General features: G+C 39.1%; 1 long non-coding RNA gene across 1 annotated transcript; it reads right to left on the bottom strand.

The window, feature by feature from the left end:
- Positions 1-4,265: 4,265 nt before the first annotated feature.
- Positions 4,266-25,992, bottom strand: LOC138107270 (uncharacterized). The gene is made up of 3 exons (XR_011149364.1): positions 25,882-25,992; positions 5,597-5,775; positions 4,266-4,349 (listed from the first exon to the last, which is right to left on the bottom strand). It is a non-coding gene; the product is annotated as an uncharacterized lncRNA (long non-coding RNA).
- Between the last annotated feature and the right edge of the window lie 967 nt (positions 25,993-26,959).

Below are 26,959 nucleotides of genomic sequence, written 5' to 3'. Positions count from 1 at the left end.
CACAGTTTCAAAAGAAAGAGGTTCAAAGCCTTGCTCTGTCGCAGCCCAGCTCATGCAAGAAGATTGATCCTGAAATGCTTTAGGATTAGGCATGAGAGTAATTCTGTTCAATTCATTGCGAAGAATGTGCCTAAATGTTTTCAGATTAAGGGGATTTAAGGATACCTTTGGGTTCAAAGTCCAAACAACCATCCTGAAGCTGCTAATAGCCTCACCCCTGACTGTACATTGGAGCACCTGAGGAGCTTCCAAAAATAATTCCCTGTACTCCCTTGCAGAGGGAGGATCTGTGGCAGAGGGTCTGCTCGAAGAAACAGAGCAGGGGTAGGAGGAAAAGCAATAATATTATAAAACACAATTTTTGAACTACTGCCACAGCTGTCTTGTCACACATCTGCCCAGGCCCTGGGTCCAGGCTTGGCTCTACAGAGCAGTGACTATTTTTCGACCAAGGGCTCTTCTGGGTTCGTGTGCTGACTTAGTTCCCTTTCCTGTGGCAAATGGGGATCCTGAAATAATAGGCATATTCGGAGTAGGTCTGATCAAACCTGTTGGGTGAAAACACTGGGGCTTCATTCACCACCTGGGTGAGCCACAGCCTCAGGGGCATCTCAGTTCAGCTCCCCGCTCTGCCCCACGGGATTTCCATTGGCTTCCCGGGGCCGTGTACAGCTATAGGTTTCACTCCCCAGTTCAGCCCTAGCAATATTTCTTAACAGACTTGCTCAGCTAGTTCTTCCAAAGCTTTTTAGGTCTTGTGGTTTATACCGTTTATGTGGCCAGCCTTCCTCACGTGTTGTCTGTGCAATCTGAGGAGAAAGCACACACCTCTGTGGCCCTTGCCCTGACAGCAAGTGCTGTTGGTACTGGAGAAGTACCGCTATTACAAAACACAGCTTGAAAATAAAATGGTAAATCACACTTAGCAATTTGCTTGGAAAATTACAGCTTTTTTAACATCATTGCTGAGAAGTGTATACCTGTCATTCCTTTCTTTGAGGAGCAACACTGGAATATTTCCTGTACATTCATCACAAGCTTTTTCCTTTAATAAATTACTACATTATACATACTGCTTCCTTAGACTGTATGTTACTCTTGCTTCTCTAAAGAGTTGACTAATTGGTTGTGTTGATCCTGGGATGCAAAATGAAGCCCCAGGGAAGAGAAGCTCTGAGGAATGGAGAGGAAAAAGTGGTCATTTAATCCTCTGAAAATATGGCTTTGCAGAGACCAAAGACTAGGTCTGTCCTTTGAATCAATGACTGCTCTGAGAGCAATAAAAGTCACAAACAAATGTTGTACCACAAGTGTTGGAAGACCTTATAAATCATATGAGAAAGGTTAAAACAATTATCTGAAGTACAATAGTCCTTTTTGAAACATAATGATCTTCAAAAACAGGTTTACAGCCTCCCTTCTGGACAATAATTTTCATAGCAGAAGTCTGGCAGAAAGCTTTAGAAACTGCATTCACTAAGTATTCTTTGTCTCCACTGCATGGATAATTATGTTTCCTTTCTCCCCACTTTCAGGACTTTTTCTTCAAAATTTAATAATTTAATTAGAAAGTGTAGCAACAGTCAAGAAGTTCATCAGACTGGAATAGCAAGTTTCTGCAATAATCATGTTTTTAGTAGAAGAGCACTTTGGTCACCTCTTCCTCAATAGCAGCATCCTAAACTTGAAGCAGGAAAATTTGAGAAAGGTTAAAAAAAAATCCCAGGGCATAGAAGGACTTGAATGTAAAAAAACCAAAAAACCAGTCATGTAAACAGCTTTAAAACAGCAGATTCAGTGGACAGAAATGAGGCCAATACATCAAATATACACTGTTGTTGATGCCTGAGGCCACAAAATTATTTGGAGTCTTTGGTTTTTTGTGTGTACAAGATGACGGCGGAAACCAGACAATGGACTGATGTTTGTTCTTCAAACCCAGCCACCAGATGAGTGGAGTTGTTGTTTTTAAATATTTAGTGTTTCGTTGGAAGCCTGGCACCTCTCACATGCTCCTTGAAAGAGAAACAGCAGTATAAGGATCTGGTGGGAATTCAAAATCCTCATTTGGCTCTCAATTATCCATCCCCACCACACAGACAGAGATGTATTTGCTACATACTTGTTTGGGGCCTACTTTTTTTTAATTGTGATTTTGGTTTAGTTTATGAAACTATCTATTTTTCGTGGTCATGGGAAGATGAAGAGACCAAAGCTCTAACTGAGCAAAGCACAGAAAGGTGTGGTGTGCTGAGCACATCAGCAGCAGTGGCCTTTGGCACAGGCTTGCATCAAAGCTCTTTTCACTACACAGGCTGGCCAAAGCACAGCAGCTCTGCTACGTACAGACAGCTATTTGTAAGGACCTCTGCTTATGTTTTCCCAAAATGATGAACCCTTGCAAGAAAGCAGAAGAGAATTGGCCCAGCCACTGAGAAATGCTTGTTTTAATACCAAATCCCATGTGAGCATCTGAACATCAGTATTCAGAAGAAGTCCAAGAGGAAGACAGATCTAACTTATGGTCAGCCTTTCTTCATGGCTTCCCTCCCTTTCTGAAGTCAAGGGGAGAGATCACCAGATTGCAAATGTGCTCTGTTGAGAAGGGAGTGGAATGAATTCCTCCTCCACTGGTTTATATGTGAAGTTCCTGTCAACCATTAGCAAGATTTATTAACTTAAGACCTTCCAGTGTTCTTGAAATACTTGTCTTTAATTTACAACTTGATTTGGGACATTTTCTGATGGTTTCAAGGGAGGACTAAAGAGATTGTGATAAAAATTTGTGGAGGAAGAAAGATAAACCAGTGTTCCTGTAAGCCCTTTTGTTGTTTATTTTGCCCTCCATGGTTGAAAACAGAAAAAGTGGGCAGAAATCTCCAAGGTGAACACCTTCAGGTCCCATGGGACCAAATCAGATGCAATTTTAGCCATGACCAAAAAAGATGCTGCAAGACTTAAACAACAGAAGTGGAAAGGGCACATTTCCATGCGGGATTCCCATCAGCTGTCTGGGGTAAATTCCAGCTGTGAAAGCCATAGGAGCAGCTTCTCCACTCACTGACCCTTTTTGTGGTCAGGATTTGCCCTACAAAGCCCTAATTGACACTAACATGAATGGATTCTTAGTTCACTGCCTAGAGCAGGTTTATATGAAGCCTGCCTCCTTTGGATCCCAGGCAATTTCCTCTGCAGTGTTTGCGTCAAAACGCGAACCTCTTCTCAAAAAGGCCAACATGTATACTGCACATGAAAGCAATCAACAGAAACCTTTCTCCCTGTGAAAGTGGGGAAGAGCTAGGCAGCCCTGTGCATCCTTTGTGTTCTGAAAGGAGCCAAATTCAATGGAAAAATAAAATACGTATCCCCAAGGCTTCGTGACTCCCTTTTCATTCAGTGTTACTGTACTGAAAAATTCTTTCATATAGCAGTATTTTACTATCTTTTGACAAAATTCTAGCTTTATCCTGACCAATTGCTCTGGTTTTATTGCACTATTATATGTTTGGTATCTCAATCTGTAGTTAAGGCTGCTGAATGTTTTTGAACAAAATAGGTTTAGAACTGGATTACTTGCCTGGTGAGGCTTGAGTCTTTTTCTACCTCTGTGTGTAACCGTCTACTAATAGACAGAGTTTCACAGTACTGTATATTTGACTGTTTATGACTATACCCTCTGTTTATTGTCAGTTAAATCACAGATTTTTCCCACTAGTTTTCTTGTTTTGAAGACCTATGCTATAAAAAAAAAAAGAAAAATAAAGAAAACAAGAAAACTAAGTGTGATCCAGACACAAATCTGCCAGTTTTACTGAAGCTGCTGATCCAACAAGGTCTTTCAGCATTTGCAAATTTGGGGGCATGACAGATGGAGCTATTTTTGAAACAGTACCACCAGTCATATGTTTAAATCTGCACTTGTGTTTAAGTGCTTTGTGGAATCAAACTTTAATTCTCTGGGTTAAACTGAGATGACTCATTTAAGGGAAAATATCATGTGAAAAAATATTGTCACTTCCTGGTAAGTAATCAAATAGCTGCTTTTGTTAAAATTCCAAAGACTGCAGGTTCCTCCTCTATGTGTTGTCTTCACTGTGCTGCTTCAATATGAAGGTAGTCTTTAGCCATTAAGCAGCTGGCACAACTTGTGTGAACAATTCTTAGCACTGCATTTGAGAATGTTTACAAAAATTTGTAGGGCTCAAGTGGACATTTTACTCTTACTATTTATTTTTCTATACAAAATATTTCAGAAACATAAACAGGTAAGGCATTCTCAGCTCTTTGTCATTCCACATGCTTTTTCCGTGAATGCCATTTACAACAGGTAGCTCTTCCAAACACTGTAGCTGCAGGAACAAAAAATGCAGGTAAACAACATCAATAATAACAATAAAAAGCAAACAGACAAAAAACCCAAACCAAACCAAAGAAAAAGCTCCCTGTTTAAGTAATACTGTCTTCCTCTGCCAAGTAAACAAAAGTTTCTAATGACTGCATCTTGGGGCTATTTTTCACAAATCTTTCTTAGAAAACTCCAAAAGTCCAGGAACATGTTCATGGAGATAGTGATATTTTGATTTATACTTTTTTTTTTATGGCAGCAGAACAATAGAATTTTCTTCTTTTTTTTTTTCCTATCATCTTTCTTAGCATTTTTCTTTTACCTTTTAAAATTTTGCTTCAGAAGATTTGCTTACACATGAAGGTATGAAGTCTTTAAGATATTTGGAACCTTTGAATGACTTCTTATTGACATCTTTAACTGTTCAACCCAACAGAAATAAGATGAAATCTGCTGAAACTCAGATGAATCTCGCCCTGGATATATACCACTACTTAAATTTTCCCATAGTCCATTAAAACATCCAGTGTTCTTGTTCTTATACAGGCAGCTTTGAGATATCACATGTGTGGTTTATGGCAACCTCTGTGCAGACTATTCTGGGTATACAGACCTGGGTATAGAGACCCTTGTTAAAATCCTAAGCAATCACTGTTTCTAAAGATTGCTGGTCTAATCTGGATCCTTTTAAGTTAACTAATCCACATTTGGTGCAAATCTCAGACATTCTGTATTGGTCTTGTTGTTTGCTGAAGTCTGCTGAAACTTAGTCGAAGTTGTAAATAGTGATTATTAATAGTGATATTTGCTCTCACAATTTGTGGCAATGTGTGCACCATTTTTTCAAATGCTGAAGTAAGGATATTTCATAGTAGCCTCTGTTGACACAAAATAATGTTTTGTATAGAAAATTAGTGATCTCTCACTGATTTCCATGTCAATAAAATTAGATTCAGCACTTTGGACTTCAAGAGGTAGTTATAGACAAATAACCAATTTATGAATTTAATTAAATGGAGCCTCTGAATATTTTGGGAATCTTTAGCTACTGTTGGTTAAGTATCCTTGTGGATTTCCCATCTATTTATCTTACCCATTTACCTCCTCAGTCTTCTGATAACTGGCCAATAGCTGATATTAAGAGCTTCCAAATCTATTGAGATTTTGGGTTCACTTTGCATGTGATATATTGCTTTTGTGGTTTTAACTGTGCTACAGAATTTGCTTAAAACAGGAGGTTGCAATAATTACCTCAGTCTTCTTTGTGGCTTCAGCAGTGACGTGGCAGATCTTTTTTAGGACTTTTATACAAGTGACAGCATCTCTATCCAGACAGTTCTTGTGCAATCCTGATATGTTCAACTTATTCAAAAGACTGTAAGGGATTGATCTGTTTTTATTTGTCTAGGTATCTGGCTATTTACACACTTCTGAGGAGGAAAAAGAAAGAACATGAGGCAGCAAAGTGCTTCAGTGAACCAGTCAGAGCAGGCAATATATATTCAATCTGTACTCAGCTCTGAGAAGTTGAATGAATTTATATTAATATTTAAAATATTTTCTCCATAGATGGTAATAATCCATTAAACTTGACTTTCTCTTCTTCCTTCTCTATGACCCACGATTCCTTAAGCCCTTTACTTTTGAAACCCGCAGCTTGAAAATATTTTAACACCATAACAGTTCCTGATTTTTCTGGACAGGTCTTGTGTTTATTCCATGGAGCTGTGTGCCAGCGGCGTACTTGGGCTGATACAGATGACAGCCTAAGGTTCACCAGTGCCTCAAGGAGTTCATCTTCTAACCAGACCAAGATAACCCCAAACTGTAAGAACCTGCCTAGCATTGCAGCGGAGAAGTCAGGTTTTCCTGACTGTGGAGGTGCCCAAAGAAGGCAGGATTGTTCTGTTTAGGTTAGTAGTACACTGGAGCTGGTACTGATCTTGCAACATTCATGTGCTTTGGAGAAGGAAGTGAAGGCTTGAGGGATGAGCAATCATGGCAGGAGGGTGTTCTGGCTGCCAGGGACACCAGGATAGAGGAATGGAGAAACTCTAGTGAAGAGACATGCAAGGCCCAACACATCAAATAGTAAAAAAGCAAAGCATGTAAATAAAACCAGAAATACTGCAGAGTAGGCTAGTAATATCTAGCAGGGCAACTGGGCACTCAGCCTGCAATGCCTATTTTTTGACAACGTAAACTTTCGTGTCTCCCAATAGCCACCCTTCCATCCAGATCCCAAGGAAAGAGACAATGTAAAAGTTAGTCCCCAGAAAGATGCCACTCGTGTATATGAGTCATGCATATGAGGAGTGAACAAGACAGCCATTTGGATTACATCCCATAATTCTGAAAATGTGTGGAAAAAAATAATTCTACAGGGAAAGAAAGGAGATCAGAGAAATCAAAAGGAGAATTTGCTTTTTGACCAAGCAGATAATAAAGTGTTTTTCATGATCTTTGACCATTTGTCTATGTAAATTTTTTTCTAAAAGTTCATTTTCTCATCCTGGGCTCAGCAATCCAGTGAAATATGATTATCTTTGCCAGTTGATGTAAGACAGAATGTAGTTCAAGTTTAAATAGAAAGATAATGGCTTTTATGCATTTTTTTTTCCTCAAAATGTTTCAGCAGTGTTGACACAGATCAAAAATCTGTGCTGCCAGATAAACACAAGGAATTCCTTGTGCTAGTGGAAACAGAGTGGGAAAATTCTTGTACAACAAGTTGAGATGGACATCTGTATCACGTGTATATTGGCAGGGAAGAAAGAAGATTCATATATATCTCAATGTCACGAGTATTTAGTAAAGTGAAAAGAGGATTCTAGTTCATTTGTTTTATTGTGATATTACAAACATGAGGATCATCTGCTGAAACCAATCCTTTTAGCAGAGCATCAACTTTATTTTTATCACTAGAAGATATTTCAAAAGCATTACTGCAAAAGGCACTTTGAGGTCTCACTGACGTCAGCGAAAGTCTGGTTTCCAAAGGAAAGGGAAAATACAATGATGACATTATGAGACAAAGATAAGCAGGAGGAATATGTTCCTTTCACTGAATTACGTCATGATAATACATTTTGATTTGTCCTTGCATAAACTTTCATCTGAGGAGTTCAAGGAAGTTCACAAATATCTGAGTGGTAAAAGGAATATGTTCCTTTCACTGAATTACATCATAATACTGTATTTTGACTTGTTTGTCCTTGCATAGACTTTCATCCAAGGAGTTCAAGGAAGTTCACAAATGACTAAGTGAGTCTCAGAGAATACAGAAAGTGATAAACACTGACTGATTTATACACAATCATTCAAAAATCAATAGCAGAGAAAGGGCAGAGCTCACACTTTCTGACTGCAGCGACAGTCACGCTACTGATTCACGAGCACACTGAGATTATGCCTGGCTTGAGCACCAAGGTTCATTTTGACCATCTGTGCACTACTCAGGTGCTCAAAGCAGAGAAAATACCTAAGCACATTTCTGAATCATGATCTAACTCTGTTTGCTAGGGAACTTGGTGAACCTTGCACTACAATGGACTCCTCCACCCATTCAGTCAGCAAACAAAAAAACTTCAGTCTCTGGCCTCATCCAAACACAGTCATGACTACAAGAGACCAAAGAAGACAAATCATCTTTATTTCACGAGAGTGGCCACCATCTACTGATGACTGTAGGTAAAATGGTTTAAGTTAGGACATTGAAATTCATCTCAGCCCTATCTGAAGCCGTGTTTATCTGTGCACACTGGGACAGCCAAGGCTCAAGCACTCAGGCAGCACAGCAACTCAGCAGCACATTACATGATCTCCAGTAGAGAGGTGCAGTGGACAGCTGGTGGGGGGACACAGAAGGGGAAACAGGTTCATTCAGTGCAAGGCATTGGTCAAAATCTCAAGTGAAGACTGGAAACTTGGAAACTAGTCATAGCATCAGTCGCAGAAGTGTCTGACAAGGTGCTCTATAGGTTTCATACTGCTAAAAAAAATCAATAAAAGATCGGCTAAATAGTGTTCCAGATTTCTAGCGTCCTGTCTTGTTTTAAACTGTCTTGTTTTAAACTTCAGTGTAAACTGCTCGGGTTTTTTCTGTTTTTACCAAAATAATGTTTGAACAGTGATGTATGCCACACAGTTCATGTAAATCAAAGAGACTAGTTGGTCATGGGAGCTGTGAAGATCAGTTTCTTATAACTCTGTACTGACATGTGATTTATTTCCTTTGTAACCGAGTGCAGTGTCTGATCAGAAAGTTTCTGAATTTCCATCATCTGTCTCCCTTGTGGCATTTTCTAGTGGCTGGTATTACAGTTGAGCTCATTTATAGGAAATATCCTCAATAGGGGCACAAATTTTCCTCTACTGTACCAAATAACTTTACACCTTGATAAGACATTTATAATGAAGAGTTGAATGTTCAAAAGTACTTAGTTCTCTTAGCCTATGTTTTATTTTCAACCAGCTGCCAAAAATCAATAGGCTTTTGGTTGGTTTTTCTTGGGTTTTTCTTCAGCAACATGTGGAATAAATTGAAGCAAGTCTCTAATGCTGTGACCTTAAACATTACACTGTAATACTAATAAAATACACTTTAAAAAACAATTTGTGTTCCCTTAAGCACTGCCTGTTTACAAGAACAAGCTAATTTTGTGAAGACAAAGCAGGGGTTTGCATGTCATAGAAGACTTATTTTAACTTAGTTACATGGATCATTTTGCACCCTTTTCTATCAATAAGTTATTGAAAAATATCACCAGACAATTTGCTCCAGATTTGTAAGCCCTGGGGAACTTTTTCAAGGGGAAAAAAAAGATAATGAAAGTAATGTTACAGATTACACTGAGCCAAGTCTGTTTCCACTCTGTTTCCAGATTTGCAAGTTGAGGAGAAAGTAAAGAGTCCCCTTATTTAATAATTAAAGTCCTAATTAGTTTCAGAAGCCTAGGGAAGAAGTTAAACTAAAATCCTAGATAGAGATGAATTTATGTTGACATTTTTTCTACGGTTACTAACAAACAGGAATAAATATTGCAGGAAAAGATTAATTTGTGTGATGTAGGTAGAAGACCTGCTCCCAAAGCTTTCCAAGTACTCAAGAAAGTACCCTCTCCTATCTGCAACTATCATAGCTACAGAAATGTATTGCTACTACTCCTGTACTAACAAACAGTGTTGACAATACATTATATTATGCTTTGAAAAGACTTATTATGCTTACCTATGAAAGACCCACCTTCATCCTACAAAAAGGAAGTCAGAACCTACCAACAAACTATATAGAATCAAGACAAAGGAGTAGAAGACATCAAAGTTCCATTTTTGAACTAACCTGAAGGCAGCAGTAACAAAATATGTACTGATCTACCCTGGAGTCTGCTGTGTTCCTACAAAGGGCATATTGACCAGGCTGGAATAAGAAATTAGATGAGTAGTTCTGCCTTCACAACAGCTGGAAAGGAAAGCCAAGCTGACATGGTGGCTTAGTGAATTAAAATTTTAGCCCATTAGACCCTGGTGGTACAGCTAGGTCAACACTATTTTTACTGTCAAGTTAAATCATGCCCACATAACTTCTGTTTCTGGGAAGGAAGAAATATTTGCATTCATTTATTTTTGCACTGAGAGGCAAAAGTTCCCATGAAAACCATGAATGACTTGCTGAGTTTAGCAGCAAGAATGCCTAACAGTGAAGGCAAATATGTTGCACAAATTTGTTTATTCCTCCAGGTCCATCCTGATTCCATTTTGCACTATTCCCTGAGGTGGACAAAACTCTAAAGTTTGAAAGTAAAATTAGGGTCAGAGGAGTATGCCATCATTTCCATATGGATCCAAGTTTCACATCATGGAAATCCCAGCTGGTTTGAAAACAAGCTAGGAATACTATGAGAACAGATTATTTTTCTGACTGTTGGGTGTGTTTGTTTTATCTCCCTGGGGAGAATGTGGGTTCCCTAAGTCACACTCTGTATTTAGATCCTTTACCAGGAAACCCTAGAGAGGAAATTCTAAATTATAGCTTTCTACTAACTGTATTTGGCAGCCGGGTCTTGGAAACCTTCAGCGCTCACCCAGCTGAAGCCAACAGGATTTCTACAAAGGATTGAAGGGATTTCCCACCAGGGGTCCATGAAGATGCTACTAGTATCAGTTATGATGGAGAATTCCCATCCTAAGCATTGTTCTATGCTTCTCCTTTACAAAAAACCCCACCTAGCTCATTCCAGGAAGAACAAGCTCAATAACATTGATACAGGCTCATGTATACCTGACCAGGCCAGGTGTAGATATCAAAGGCTTTAGATGGATGCTATTCTTTCCCTCACTAATTTTGCATCCTTTCTTTATCTTCCTCCTTAAATACAATAAAATTTGACAATATTTTAGCTCAACACCTTCCCTTCAGAAGTTTTAGAGAAATGAATGTTATTTTATTTCTGTTTTTAAAGGGACTTTGGGTAAATCAAACACAATACTCCAATTAATTCAGAAATGTTCTGACACATCTCACTTTCAGCTTGTTGAAAGAGAAGACTCAATGTTCACTGGCTAGCTCAACAAGCTACTTCCCTGTAGTCTGTTTTGTCATTTGCTTTGATATCTGATAATCCACATTTTAGGTGTTGTATTAACTTCCTCTTCTTCATAAAATATGTACAACAAAAGGCCCTGCCTGTTCTCTAGGATCGTGTCATTTTTAGAACTACTTTTAAGAAAACAGGAACATGACTTACTGCATCTGCTGGAGAATACTGAGAAGCAATTACATGCATCAATATAATCATCAAGTAACATTGCCTATTTTAAAGGTAAGCCAATCTTAGTCACAGATGGAGATGAGAGGTAGAAGTTGGAGGCAAGAAAGAAGATTTCAGGACATAAACTGGCTTCACCTGAGCTCATGTCTCTCTCTTGTGGAAGCTGAAGGTTGTCATTGGGAGTAGGGCTGTAGATCTGGACATCTTAGATATTCTTCTGAAACATCTGGACCCCTGCAGCATGACCTGCTGCAGCTGAACATCCTGCAGAGCCACAGGGGTTCTCCTGCAGTTCACCACACAGTTCATGCATCCCCAGTGAGATGTAGGCTGGGGTTTTACCTAATAGCTGTTGCCATGTGATCATGTGCATTTCTTCTTGTGGGAAAGAAAGGTCTGTGGGTCCTATTTGTGGCAGAACTCTCATTTATTCGAGCAAAGATGAAAAGCTGCATGAAACTAAACAGTGTTTAGGGACATTATTATAATATGAAAATCAATCAGTAAAAACATACAGGAGTCAACTTTTACTTAAGCTAGTTTGAAGTTAGTAAATAGATCAAAGCAGTTAAAACAAGAATAATGACTTGCAAAGACTAATGATAGAGAGTAAGAACCTGTACAAAAACAGATAAAACACCTGCCTGAACTTGAGGGTGGCAAGGGAATTACCCACAATGAAACGTATTTCCTGAAATACGTTTACATGAAAATTGCTTGGGGGTTGGGAACACAAAGTAATTAGCTGAAAAATAGCTAGATGGGTGAGGTCAGATGATCTGTTTGTCTAGTCAGCGGTTTGGGGCCAATGCCATGGAAGTAGAAAAAGGGAACTGCTGGTAAAAAAAAAAAGGGAGCAAAGGACATATTTTCTCATTTGCCAGAGTCAATAATACCCCATAAAGCTACAGTGCTGAAATTATTGGAGCTGATCAAGGATCTCTCACTGTAATACCTTTCCAACAGAACATGCAGTTCCCATAAAGCTGTTGGTTTCCAGAGGAACATTAAATGTAATTTTCTGAGGGAAATAAGGTTTTGAGTTGTTGACTTCAGATGTTTCGTTTTAAGTAAGTTAGATTGGTTTTCTTTCCTATGGCAGATTGCCTCCTATGAGCTCTAGACTAAGCACCTCACTGTCTTTGGGCTGCACTGGACATTGTGGTTTTACAGCACCTCCAGTGATGCAGAGCAGCCATCACCTGATGGTGTGGTATGGGACATCATTGCATTCACTTGAACAGAGACTGTAATGAAAGATACAACTTAAACAGAAGGCTTGTCCCTTCAAAATAGACTGAATGTCAACTACCATGAGGCAAACACGTGGTTCAGCTGCACGAGACAGTGTTGGTTACATACCATACTGAGTATTTATGAGCTGGAGTATTACAGGAATTATGATCACAGCCCCTGCAACACTCAAAAAACAGCCATGTAAATAAAGAAATTATTCTTATATTCTTTACCATATAGTACCCACGCTCTTGCATTGAAATACATATTTGGCAAAACATCACGAGATGACTGCAAATCTTCTTTATCCTTTGGTGACCACACTGTCAGCATGTATCACAGCAACTGCCCTGGAAACAGAACCCTTTTCCTGTATTTTTGTCCATTTCCAAATGTCTTCCTGTAAACCCAGTGATTCTGGGTGCAAGTCTCAGTGAAAAATGGTTGCATATTCTCTCTGAAGACTAGACAGCAATGCTATGGTTTAGCTAGAAGGAATGAAACTTAGCAAAGTCTTGCTTCAGGAAATAAGAGTATGCTTAAATCCCACTGACAAGTTTAAAGCCTTCATACTACACTTGAAGGTCAACCTTTCCTCAGCAGGGGTTTGATACTTTAACCACCTTGCAGTGACCACTGGGGTAATAGGCTGCAGGGAGTCCCTGCAGGTGACTGTAGGCTGTGAGTTTAACACCCTTTCACCACAATGGAGCTCTTCTTAGGAGATAATCCCCTTCATCACTATTCATGGATATTTGCCCCCATAATCATAATGCCAAGTGTAGGCAAAGTGCACAGGTAAAGAAAAGTGGTAAAAGCTCTGACCTGTGCCACCATCTGCCCTCCCCACCCACTGATGTAATAAATTCCTGGGATTTTTCCAGGAATGCTGACATAAGGAATGCTAAATTAAGTAAGTATTTCTGGCTGTGCACACTGGAAGGCAGAAAATTTGGACCCCAACGGTAAAAAAGAGGAAATGAGTTAGCATCCCAGGGACTTTCCACTAAGAACATTATGTTGCAGCACCTGGAATTAAAATCTGGGGAGTAAGCATAAAGCCATCCTGGGAAATTTCATGCGCCAGCCCCGGTCATATGAAAAGAGAAGAGCCCTGAGGCCCCAAGACTCACTCCAAAAATATTGGAATACTTTCCTGGAGGAAATCAGTTAAATGCAGGGACATTCAGTAGTTTATGTCATCAAGAGCACCTGGGAATTAAAGCTGTGGGAATTTGTGAAGGTCATCCACTTCTCCTTTACACCTCTGGTGCAGAGTCTGTCCACAGACAGAGCAGATACTGAGTCCATCTCGACCGGAAAGGACAAGAGCTGTCAAAGGGGAGACAGGACCTGTAACTCCAGTGTGACAATGGGAGCAGCCCTCTACAGCAAGCCAAGGCAAGCCCCACTAGTGTAATGTCCTGCAACGCCAGCTCTGGCTCCTTCAAGAGGGGAAAGATGTGAGTGATCTGGTGTATTGCTTTTCCTTCCAAGAAGGCAGGCACAGGGATCATTCAGAGCCCAGAAAGGCACAAGCAATCCTTGTTTCTGCATCACTTGCTTCTTTTTACAGCCAAACACCAAATATCAATAGATCCCCAGAATAATTTTTCTATCCATCTTTCACTCTGCTGGTTTACACCACTGTAAGTAAAAGGACAATCTGATCTCCCATTTCTATTCCACCTATGACAATCAGCATCTAATGTATTTGATACATAACACAGAAAATGTATTTGATACATAAAGTGTACACCTATCAGCTTTAATTTTGTGCTAAGAAGAGCTGCTTTTAATTGTTACCAGGAATGTGTGTCAAAGGGGAAGGAACCAAAAATAGCACGGCATATGAAAAAAAAAAAGAAAAGCAGCTCCATAGCTGCTATTCTAGCAGCACATGTATGTCTGTTAATCTTGAGGATTTGCCAACAGTAAGGGCACATGTTCTAACTTGCTATAAAATGAATGAGCCTATGGGCCAGATTTTTATCTTAGTTATAACTATGTAAAGCAGAAATAAACTTCTTTGAAGCTGTTACACTTACTTTGGATTTATAGTACTCAGATCGAAATCAGAACTGCATTTTAAATTGAGATGAACAGAACAATGAAAGAGGCATGAGATTCAGATGGCAGTGAATACAACAAGATCCTTAGCATAAAGCTCAATTTTTCTGTGCACAGTGTAATGAAGCAGGAGAGCATTGCTGGCTAGATGGTTCATGTTACTACGTAATGTAGTTAGTATATAAATTATTGTATGCAGATGCAGATTCTCACACGCTATTTCTTTGGCGTGGATACTCGTGAGTTTCTTTGTTCTGGAAAGCAAGTAATAAAACAAAATATAAAAGTGAATAATATGCATCCAAGTGCACACATATTAAATATACTTGGAAGCCTAATGATTATTTTTTAAATCTGTTTTCCTTATTGTGTGCCTCCTAGAATACAGCATACAAACAAATACATGTCTTTCACTTCTTATGAAAAAAATAAATTCCAAAACCTTTCTATTCTAAGCAAAACCAAAGAAATATGTAAAATTCTGGTATATAAGGGAATGCCTTGAGCCAGCATTTTAGAACATCATAGTACCAACATGGTGTCGGTCTTCTCCTGTTTCCCGTAAGAAAAGAAAAGTAATTGTTCTTAGGAAAATACTGGTGGTCAGTGAAGCATCCCATGTAGTACATTGACTTTGTTAATCTTTTGAGATAAATACCGGCACTAAGACAAACACATAGGCAAGGAGCAAAATTAATGATGGGTGAAATGAATTTTAAAGTTCTTTTATGGAATAATAATATATTTATGTTCCTCAAAGCACCCAAACAAAAATCGTCTCTTAAAAAATACACTTCTTTGACAGACATTGCCACTTCTGGTTGTTTTGCTTTTATAGAGAGAATAAGCTGAGATGATGAATATTTCTAGATCATTTAATGGGATCTGAATTTATGCAGTCCTCCAAAGTCAGACTTTCTGAGTCAAGCATGGACTCAGGAAAGCATCTTTACCTCTGATAAATGTACCTGGCTCATAGACAGGTAACTTTTCACTCAGCTTCCCAAACAAGGAGCCTGGCATACGGAAATAATGGCGCCAAAAATGCGGTGACATCTTATATCTAGTGCATGTGAAGATCTTTTTCTGCATGTTTTTTGTGAATTCCCAATGTGAAATTGTGTAGTTTAAAAAAAAAAAAATAAAAAAATTGAGGCTATACAAAACCACCCCAGCAACAGGGTGGGTTGTTTTTTGCTCAAACAGCTGCTGTACCCTTATGTTCTGCCAGGAAACTGCTTTTGGTGGGGACACTAAATAGTTTGGAGAAACCCGACCACAAAATGTGTATTGTTTTGAAAAGTTTGTATTTCTGCTGTTCACATGCAAGTAGCCATGGCACACACTGTTCTATAGGAAACATCTGTCTATTGGTTTTCACAGATGCAAGCATTTTAAAGCATAATAATGATTCTGAGAGTAGATAACGTTGAAACAGTTATATGCAGGCAGGTTTTAGTGAGTAAATAGAAGTCACATGGAAAGTTCATGTCACTGATGAAATGTCAACATGCTGATGTACAGGAACACAGGGAAGAACATCCAGCCCCGTAACTGCTTTGTGTTTAAGGGCCAGAAAGGTACTTCTGTGCAGCAGAGATGTTCCAACTGTATTTGGAGCACATACCTGTTGTGTACCACAGAATGAGGCTATTGTGTATCACAGCATCCCTATTTTGCCTTTATAAGTTTTAGGGATTTTCAGTAGTCTCCATAAGAAATATAAAAGCATAGGTAATTTAGCAAAGATAATTTGATGATGCAGGATTATTTCTGCAAAGAGGACTGGTTGATCTGTTTACAGTAGGAGTGCTACAGCTGCACAACAGCAGATGAACAGGACAGGCACAAGCATGGGTGGAGGAGAGACTGTATCCCTCTGGAGCCATCTGATAGAGGAATGTCTTACAGCGTAGAGTGAGAATGTAAGATTTCCTGCAATGGCCTATTTCAGAGTACTTACAACTGAACTCTGTGTGTAGTAATAACTACCATGGTATGAGTGGCAAAAGAGAGTGATGGACAATTGTGACAGCCAAAAAACCCAAGACACTGAGGTGCCATGAATGCATCTCTGTCACAATCTAAACATAAGCTTGATCATTTGGAAAAGCTTTAACTTCAAGCAAATTGTCAAAGCACAAGAATCTTGTTAAAGTACATCAGTGTTGACACTCAAAGGGTGTGAACAACAATTCCTCAACACCCAGAACAACCCCTCTGGCAAATCAATCGTTGCCAAGTGATTTACCTCCTGCCACCTCTTTCCCAAGTAAAACAGCAGGACAACTGTGAGAACCACAGGAAGGTGACAGGGCAAGTTGTGTGATACATATGGTTTGCAAAAGTAATGTCTTCCCTGCCATCAGGTGATTCTTACAGTAGCTGCTAAATACTGAATATCTGCTTCCATGCTTTATGGATGCTGTCACATCACAGCCAGGCAGGGGCATACAGAAGCTGTAGAATTACATTAAAATCTTAAAAAATTGAATAAGCTGGTGCAGCAACATACCTGAAAGCTCATCAGCTGGAGATATGGGAATTCTTTCACTATCATGTCAGAGTGCTTGCAGGCAAACAAAACACCGTGGGTAAGTGTTGTGTATCTAGAACATTGCAATCTCTGAGCCATATAACATTGCCATAGAAGAGGACCTCTGCTACAAGCACACTGACTGTCTGTGCATAGCCAGAAGTTTCCCCAGTTACTTTTCATTGTTCTTTCTGTCCTGCCTGCTGAGTAATTTCTTAATATATCAGATTTTCTTGAGCTACAAATACCTGATAACAATAAAATACAGATCAGGTAGATGCAATATTTTAAAATTTCCACCTATACTTCTTAATAAACTCAAAACAAAATATAAAGCATTTTTGAAATCAAAATGAAGGTATAACTTAGTTTTTACTCTTTACTATAAACATATAGGAATGCAATAACCTGTTGAACAAAAGAAAGTAAAAATAAATTAAATAAGAAATAAATTTAATTCTGCTTTTATACATTTTCCTAACCTTGTTCACTATATTCTTACTTGGTGTCTGCTATCAGCTGTGATATTACTCCAAGCCAAAAACAAACTCCTCCTGTACTTTTGCTGGGATTTAATGTTTAGAAATTGATGTTCTTAATCTTTAAGGCTTTGTAGAACAAGCTGTCATTTTAACCCATTGTGATGCAACTTGCCTAGCATCCGAGGGAACTTCACCCATTTCTTTCTAGGCAAAGTGAAATATGATGACTCTTACATGGGAATGGAACCACTGCTACTTCTGCTGCAAGAAAATTCAGGTGTGGATGAACCAACCATGTCTTGCTATCTTTTTCTATATATAGGAAAAGGGACAGTGCCAGCCCAAGCAAGTTTGTCAGTAGCCTGGACACAGACTTGTTTTAAGATTTCAGGCAACAGTAAGGATCAAGCAATAGCTCGGCTAGTACCCTTGCACAGCTAAGCACTGGCTTTCACCAGAAGATCAACACAGAACACAGAAATAGAAGCCCAGTGTCTCAGTGTCCCCACTTACACAAGGGCACTGCACAAGACACATCACCCATTGTATCAGCTGTGGCTTCTCTGAAGCATTCTCATACAATTCCTCTGAAAGCAATGTTATCTAAGTCACCACACAGATTAAAACTGATTTTTATACTCCTCATCTTTACATTAATATGTTTTGTTCATGAAATTAATTAGACTGGGGACCTGCCATGTCTTATAAATTTGTGGCACTGGGAGCTGGATACTGTTCTCAGCTCTGTCACTTTGAGCAACTCACATAGTTGTTGTCCCAGTTTGTGCAAGACATCAAAAGATGATAATAACAATTACCTGTCTGACAAGAAAGTTGTGAAATACCTTTCATTAATGTTTGTAAGCAGGTTTTAGAAATTCATACAGAAGCTTTTCAGACAGGCCTTTTCCAGGTCAATATTATTAAAGCACTAGAGTTCTTCTCCTTTGCAGAACCTATCTCATTAGAGAGGAAAAATTGACATCCAGATGTTTGAAGTCACGTTGAAGGGGTAAGAGAGGATGATCCAAATAGTAAGGTTCATGCTCTTACCCTTTCAAACTGTGATGCTGTAACACTGTTTCTTGTCTCATTCACTGAGGGGAGAGCCTGCCTTTGGAAGCAGATAATAAGAAACAATTAATTCCTCCCTTGGTTCTACGTGTGAGAACAGTTGTGTGTCCTCTCTTTATGTGGTGATAACTGTTTAACTCAAGGACTCAGGGAGAACCCTGGAAAATTTAGGTTAAAAAAGTAACAATTGCCTGTGAAAAACACTGGCTGAACTATATTTCCCTTCATGGAAGAACCAGAGAGGCGCTAGTTGTTTCCAGTACAAATTTCTGTGTTGCTACTTGAGTTCATTTCACGACAAAGGTTTTCTCTGTTGAGAAGGTCACACGTTCTTCACGTGCTTGATCTACAGCCAAGCCAAGTCTTTGGGTTCAGTGCCTGCAGAGGACTATAACCCTTTCAGAGCAATGAGACACTTCCAGATAAAAAAGGCAAGCAGCTTAACTTGGGAGTGCCATGCTTGAGTCCAAGGTCTGCACACTCTGCAGTTTGCTATCCCGCTCCCTGTGTTCTCCTACAGGAAACAGGCAAGAAAAAATAGGTGCATTCACAGCCTGGCAGTTGAGGTCTATTTCCTGAGCCCTACCTAAAATCATCAACTGAATGCAAATACTACAATGTCTTGTTTCTGTAGTAATTATTTTCTCTTGTCTTTTAGCCCTACAAGTGTAACAGGACAATTAGAAGGACGAGGGTGGAAAATGCTATTATGGGCTTGTTTTGAAATGCATTTCCCATCTATCTCTCTCTATTTTTTAAGGGGATTTGTAAACCATAGGGTCTGTTAATGATATTGAGTCAGTGGAAAAAGCCAGGAACAGAGATTTGGATGGTCATGGTTTCCCCCACCAGGACTGCCAGCCATGGGGTGTACTTGACTCAGCAGTGCCCTTCAGCTCTTTGTGTTTCTGTCTGATTTGGCAAGTTTGTTGGAGATATTGGAAATATGAACACTGTTGAGCACAATAAGGTCTTCATCATCATCTTCAGGAAATATTGTATTATGCACAGTAACTCTTTCAAAAGCCATTCCCAAATATAACCTAAAGAAACAGATAGAAGACTATCTATTGGATATGAGGATGAATCACTTCAGTTAGGATGATCTGAGTGAATATGCTTTTTGCTTTCCCTTTGTGGATGTACAGCAAGGGATAAAAAGATATTTATTAGATAGCTGGAGGTTGGGAATAAATTAAAATCTATTTGTTCCTTATAGCTATATACTATCATATATCTACTATATATACTATACCTGAATCCTGTCTTCCATCCTCTGTCACTCAAAGTGGTATCAGAGCCCCTCAGGGCACTGCCATCAGATGGGAAGTAAATTTGTGTTTCCCATAACTCACCAGCTATTATAAAAAGCTGAAGAAGCTAAATAAGCTTGTTCATGTTCTGATCCTCTAAGCTGCATTAATTAAGAAAATCAGAGTTAATAAAATTGACTGGATTCTCAAAGGTGAAAAAAAAATAAGCTGGCACTTTCATTTTATTCAATTCCTTTCTCATATGTCAGTGAAAGGATGGGATGTTGCTAGTGCCTATAACCAACATGACTAGTTGTACAAGTGCAGGCTTTACAAACTGCAAATAGAAACAAAGAACCTGCAACAGCTGAGATAAAAACGAGTCACAGGATGAATCACATTGGTGGCTGTGGGAATGGGTTTCAGGACTTTTATGAAGCCATGTGACCTGGCAGGAGCCCAGGGAAGAACTAAGATAAAGAAGATTTGATTGAGGAAGACACCAATGACACGTCTGGTATTATACAGGAAAGTGGGAGAGTTTGGAAATAGATTTTTAGAGTCATCATCACAAAGGTGGCAGTTAAATCTATGGGAATAACTCAAGCAATCTTACTTATTCATTTATCTACCCACACACGTACACACCCTTGCTGACTTCCTAATTGACATTGTGGCCAGAGAAGGAGCACTGAATTCAAAAAGAGGCTATTTGTATTTTATTTCTCATCCAGCTGTACCCAAGAAGTGCCAGGAATCTTGTGAGAAAGGCTCCTTTCAAAAAGAAATTGAGCTGTACTTCAGGCAGTGTGAATTATGGTCCTCTGAATCCTCCACTAATTCGAAAAATACTTTTTTTGCTCACTAAGGCATCATGGTAACTTAGCATGATAATGTGCTACACTACCAAATAGAGAATTTTTTATTATTCCTGTGCTGTGACAATTTTAAATACCAACAAGTGATGATTCCACAAAGAGAAAACTGCTGAATCATTTTTTTCCTTTTAAATTTGAACTTTTCCAATTCAACTTTTTATAGCTTACCCTTTCCATTAACACTTAATTTCCCCACACCTCAAAAAGCCCTCAGCTTCCACGCTGTGCTTCGTCACTAGTAACTGTGGAGGGGCAGGATGTACCGTGTCTGGCTGTGCCTGTTTCTGTGCTGGCCAGCCAGCTGCTACCCAAATCACCATTAGCCAATGGATACCCTTATGGTCCAGCCTTTTCCTCAGCAGGGACACCCCTCTCAGTCTTATTCCACTCTCCAAACACTGGCTTTCCTTAAGTGTGTGGAAGTTTCACGTCTCTAATATCTTTAGGCCTTTTTTCAAGGTGGCTGAAATGATTTGAAGGTTTTAGAAGGCCACTGAGGAATACAGAAAGAAAAGAAAAAGCTGTATTGAATTTGGAAGTCTTGAATTCAAATGTTCCACCCAGTTCATGCCCTTGCTTTAAAAATTATATTAACATGTATGTTTTTAAGAAAAACAAAATTCTTTTACATCACTTTTTAACTGAAATGTAGTTCATGCTCCTCAGGTATCCCAGGGAGCTACACCATTAAACAGTGCCTATGCCAGGCCTTCAAGACACTTAACCAAGCAAGAGTTGCTGTTTGATTTCAGTGTTAGCTTAGCTGACAGAGTCTATTTCTTTCCCATGAGGTAGGTATGCATATGAGATTAAAAAAATGGGCTGTGCTGTAGTGGGTGCAGTCACTGGTCCTTCTTGCCTAATATTTGCATTTGTCAGTCTCTTGTTGGATCTGTGTGATCTGCTTTAGATGAAGTCAAGTCCCCTTCTGCCCTGCTAATGCCAGCTGTGTAGTGATGTGTGTAAGCAAGGGAGTACTCATTCCCTGTTCCTCACTGACAACTGGTTTGGGATACAGAAGGGTCAGTATAAGCATTTCATTACCTCAAGAATTGTTACAAGTAACTGAATAAAATTCCAGTTTCATGCCTTCTCAAGCACTCTATTTCATGCCTTCTCAAGCACTCTATTTAAAATATTTCCATATTGAGGATAATTGGGAGCATCATTATTGCCACTGGATAGGGAATGGCTCTTAGGCTACAAATAATGGAGATGTCTGCCTGGCTTGCAAGGGGCTGGGAGTGCACCGAGTTTTCATCTCTCTTGGACATTTCTGGTAGCTTGTGCTGGGTTACCTTGTTTGTTCCTTTCCTACACAACGAATGTAGCACGAGTCTGACACCTGTGGGTTTCACAAGAGGGGATGTCCGGGACGATGGCAGCTCCCCACATGGGCAGCCAGGCAGGATCCAGCAGGCAGGATCCAGCAGCCAGGACCCATCCCATTGACCCAGCCAGGAGCAAGCTGCCACAGGCAGCAATGCAGCTCCAGCCCCAGTACCAGGCTTTGGATGCCTCCCTGGGACAAGGATGGGCTGAGACTGGTTGGGACAGCAGGTTCTGTAAGCAACTTGGTAGAATTCAACTGCAATATTGGTAATTATTGGTAAATGGCTTCCTGTATGAACTATTTTCCATATTATTGTTTTGGATATTACACCTTGCAAATAGTGGATGAAGGTGCAGAGAAATTAATATCTGCTTTTACAAGTTCACTGTATTTGTCCATTTACAAATGCAATCTCTTGTAGCATTCACTGCATGAAACTCCAGCTTCTCAACACTTTCCTAAGAGGTTTCTCCTCAATAAGTTTTTTATGCTTGACTAACTGGGCTCCTTTCTGAGTTTACAGTACCCAGTGTGTTGCCATTATTTGCTGGAGAAGATTCCTCCATATTTGCTCAATTTGGTGAAATAGGGGACCTAATTAAAAACAAGGTTTGCCAAATTATTCAGCTGGACATTTTGACCAACAATAGCAACTACTTATTTGCATATATTGTAAGAGATCAGAATGTAGAAGGAGTTACACATAGGAAAAAAGCCTAAAATATTTCTGCCTTACTAAACCCTGCTGTTGAGTATAGAAACAGAAAAAGAACATTACTTCATTAACAGGGTTAACATGGCCTGTGTCAATATATTCTGATCCAAAGATACTGTCCTTATTATTAAATGTCCTGCAGCTGCTTTCATTAAAAATCTCAATATTTATGCTCTGGGAGGTGCCAAAGTGAAGTCTTGCTTAAGAGCAGCAATGTAGGCAACATTATACCTCCCTTCAGCAGGAACTACTCACACACCTGTCCTTTTCTGAAGAGTTTCAGTTTGATATTTTTATTTCCCTATGCTTCTGACCTCTGGGGTTTTTTGTGTTTTGGTTGGGGTTTTTATCCTTTTTGATACATGTGCCAGCTACACTGTTCCTCTAATCCTTACTTGATCTGAGGGTGGGCATACCTAACCACAGGAGTGTTCAGTGACCTCAGGGCATAGTGAATATTTTGCATGCTCAACCTACTTCCACTGTGTTAGCTGCTGTTATTTTAGGCATAACTATTACCTCAGACTTGCCAAGTGTTAGGTGTGTGACATGGCATATATTTTCCCACAATGTCCTGCCCTTCCTCACAGAACTTAGTACCTCCCTCAGCCGTGGGAAATACCTCTCTGTGCACCGGCACATTGAGAACAGGAGTGAGTATCATAAAACTGGCAATACCCAGTTCCTGAAGTCTCCAAGTTTCACTATAGCACAAGTAAGTCTGACTCACTGCATTTTTCATTGTCCCTCTAGGATTTGCAGGTGTCCATTTGTGCTCCTCAATATGTCCTTGCAAATGAAGGTATAGGACACATTGTGGGTTGAGGCTGTTGTTCCATTCCAACATCCCTCGGATTACACTTTTCTCCATGGTAAACCAAGGAGTAACAAATTACAAGAGATTTTATTTTTAAAAAGGCTTTCAGCAACCAAATTTCTCCTACCATCAGCACAAAGCCAGGCTCCTTCCTTCTGTGGGACAGCTTGGAGCCACTCACCAGCTGAGAGCACTGGGAGCCCTCTCAGGCCTTTGGTGCTTGTCACCATAACTTGACATAGCTCAAGTACAGGCAGGGACAGGGACACTGCTAGTGCAATAATAATACACTTAAGTATTTCGTAAAGGTTGTGACATGTCTTTTGTAATATATTTTCAAGCTTCCATAAAGACAGCAAAGCATAAACTTGCTTTGTCATTAGCATTGTACCCTAGAAACAAAACATTTATATAACAATCAGTACTGTAGCACATGGCTAAGTCCCACAAATGTCACATCTGCTGACAGAAATAACGAGGCACATCAGGTCCCTGGAAATGGAAATATTTCCTCTGTGTTGTGCAGGATGCCTGAAGACTAGGGGAAAGAGAACTTAGAGCTGGGCTGCAGGAAGGCGATTTCTTTAGAGCCTCCCAGAGACCACCCAGCCGCTCTCCCTTGCCCTGCAAACGCTTCCTTACATTTTAGTTAGTTACCTAATCTAATGGCAAGAGATTTCTGCAGTTAATATGCAGTAATCTCATCAATCTAAATTAGAGAACACAGGATCAACAATAAGTTTTATATATTGCAAATTTTGTAGTATGTCCTGAATTCTTCCCTTACCAGTCAGGATCCCCACGTGAGTGACATAAGCGTGGCTTTGGAGATTTACTACACAACAGATGCACAGGCCAGGCACTAAGTGGAGGTGCAAAATCTCACTGTTTTCTAACCAGGTTGGATCAGTATCTAAAATGCTCTAAATTCTGTCACTGAAAAGTGTCATAGTGAAGGATAACCAGGCTTAGATCGTTACAGCGTGGATGTACTTCCAGCCCTCAATTCTGTTACTTAACAGGCAAAAAAGAAGATTGTTTGCCAGTGGTGAACTGCCCATCTACACAACATATTGGCAATGTTTTAAGTCAAGCACTAGAAACCATCTGAACTTGGTCTATGTTACTGCTTCCAGTGCTAACAGTACTGGTATGGTGGAGGAATTTTTGGGGGGGGGGAAGCTATTGCTGCATAATTCTTACACTAGCAATTTGCTAGAAAAATATTTCTCATAACGCTTGTGAGACAATGAACAGCAGCCCTTATATGCCAGTTCTGACATACCTTTACTGAAAGACTAACAAAACCAACCAGTTTTATGCAACTTTCTCATATAAAATAACTAATTTCTAAAAATTTATCTTCTGATTAGAGTGTACCTTAAAAAAATAATGAAAAATTAAAATTGGTTAACCTCTGAAGTTATAAGGAAAGAACAATAATTCTTTTAAATTACATTCCTGCAAACCAGATTTCACTGTATTTTTTTTCAGTAAAGAGAAAGGAAGTAAATAATTAAGCAAGCAAACAAATCGAAAACTGAAATGTCACTGAGATGTTGTCCCAGTGGTATCTGATAGAAAGTTTGAAATTGGCAAAACTTTCATAAGAAACATCTGCTAAGATTAACTGTTAGGTCTACTATTGCAAACATGATGTTCTGTTTACATTCTGTTCCAGAAATGTTATTTAAAGTGTTTGACAGAGAAGCTTCCTGACACAAGAAGGGAAGGAAACCTTTTTAAAGAGGTCACTGTCTGCCATATAGATTAATATTAAATGATAACATTTAGCTATCAGCCATAAACATAACAAATTTAATCCACTGCAGACTGCAAAGGACATTTGTAAAGATCAGGAGAATGGCATTTTTCTCCAATTACCAATAATGGGTTTAGACCATGAATAAATTCTGAAAGAAAAATTGTGTTCTGTGCTGATTTGGCACTGCACATCACAGCAAAGTGAGAAATATTTAATATATAAATAATATCGAATGTATGCATATATACAGACAAATGAACCTACAAGCATGGACACAAACTGAGTGACACTCATCACTAAAAACTATGATGAATATTTGAGAAGAGCTTGATTCACAACTGCATGTCTCCCATCTTATGCACCACAACCCCCATGTTAGACCAGAATTGTACAGAAGTGTAGACAGCTCTATAGATGTCTAAAGTGATCCCAACAGCTTTCCTAGAGATTTGGAGATAATGTTTGTGCAATCAGGAAGCTTATGTGATTCTCCAGTTGCTCAGAAATAGGGAAGAAGAAAATGGAGGGGTCAGGACATCTTATGCAGAAATGTATTCCTTATTTTACTTTTAAATGTTTTTAAAATGTAGCAAGTCTATTACCTTACCTGAATCTGAACTACATGCTGAGGACAATTCATGCTGTTTGCTGACCTGCACAGAGAGGTGTCCTGACATGAAACATTGCACATCACGAGATACCGAGGAAGGGGGTCTTCTTTCTCTGTCAAAAAGATAAACTAAATTTTGACAATTTGAACATAAAATGTGAGTTAAGGCATTAAAAAAATCCCTCTTCTGCTTTTCTCCTTTTTTATTTTTTTTGAGGGTAGGGTCCTTGAAGAATCAGTCTTTGTTGATCGCCATATAGAGTAACTTTCAATTCTGTATTTAATTCCTAGAAAAGGTATTTCTTATAAACTATAATATAAATAATGGTTTTATTTGTTATTTCTGTCATTATTTTCTTCTTTTTAAAAAAATCAATGTGGAAATAAAGTCCATACATAAAAACCGTAGTTTTCCAAGCCAAGCACTTTCCATGTCACAGTTCAGGTAAGAATTATTTTGTTCTCAGACAAATTACATCAGGTCATAAAGGCCAGCAGATTCATGAACAACAGCAAAAATAGTATTATTAGAAGATAATTTCTTTAGAACTAGAAGGCAATCAGGAGCTAATGTTCAACAGTGTTCCCTTAGGGTACAAACTTTAGTTACATTTTAGTAGGAGAGCAAGCTGTAAAAAATAGATTAAAACATTGCTTTCCAAAACCTACAAACTTCAGGTCTGAGAAGCTAATTACTTAAAGTCTTGCTTCAGAAACTAAAGCTGAAATTAGCCCATGATCCTGTGATATGCTTCATTACCCCATGAGCAAATACAGTTCTGAGGTTCAAACCAGTTACAGTAAACCTGGTATAGAGCAATTGCTGTCTACAAGTCAATGTATGCAATCTCTTTCACAGCCAAAAATTATTATTCCATAATGGTTTTTTTCTTCTTAAACTTATCTGTTCTTAGAGTGTTACCATGTCCCTGGTGGGTTTTACTTGCCACTGGGCTCTAGGAGATTCTGAGCATCCCCTAATACCTCAATAAAGTAAGAGTTTTCAGACTTTTAAAGGACCAGGGGTGAAAGTATGACCAAAAATAGTATCATGATTCAAGCATTCCCAGTGTCA

This window comes from Aphelocoma coerulescens, chromosome 3, assembly GCF_041296385.1.
Source record: "Aphelocoma coerulescens isolate FSJ_1873_10779 chromosome 3, UR_Acoe_1.0, whole genome shotgun sequence".
In the NCBI taxonomy this organism is placed as follows: domain Eukaryota; kingdom Metazoa; phylum Chordata; class Aves; order Passeriformes; family Corvidae; genus Aphelocoma; species Aphelocoma coerulescens.
The sequence above is the reverse complement of the archived record's forward strand: the minus strand, read 5'-3'. Positions and strand labels throughout refer to the sequence as shown.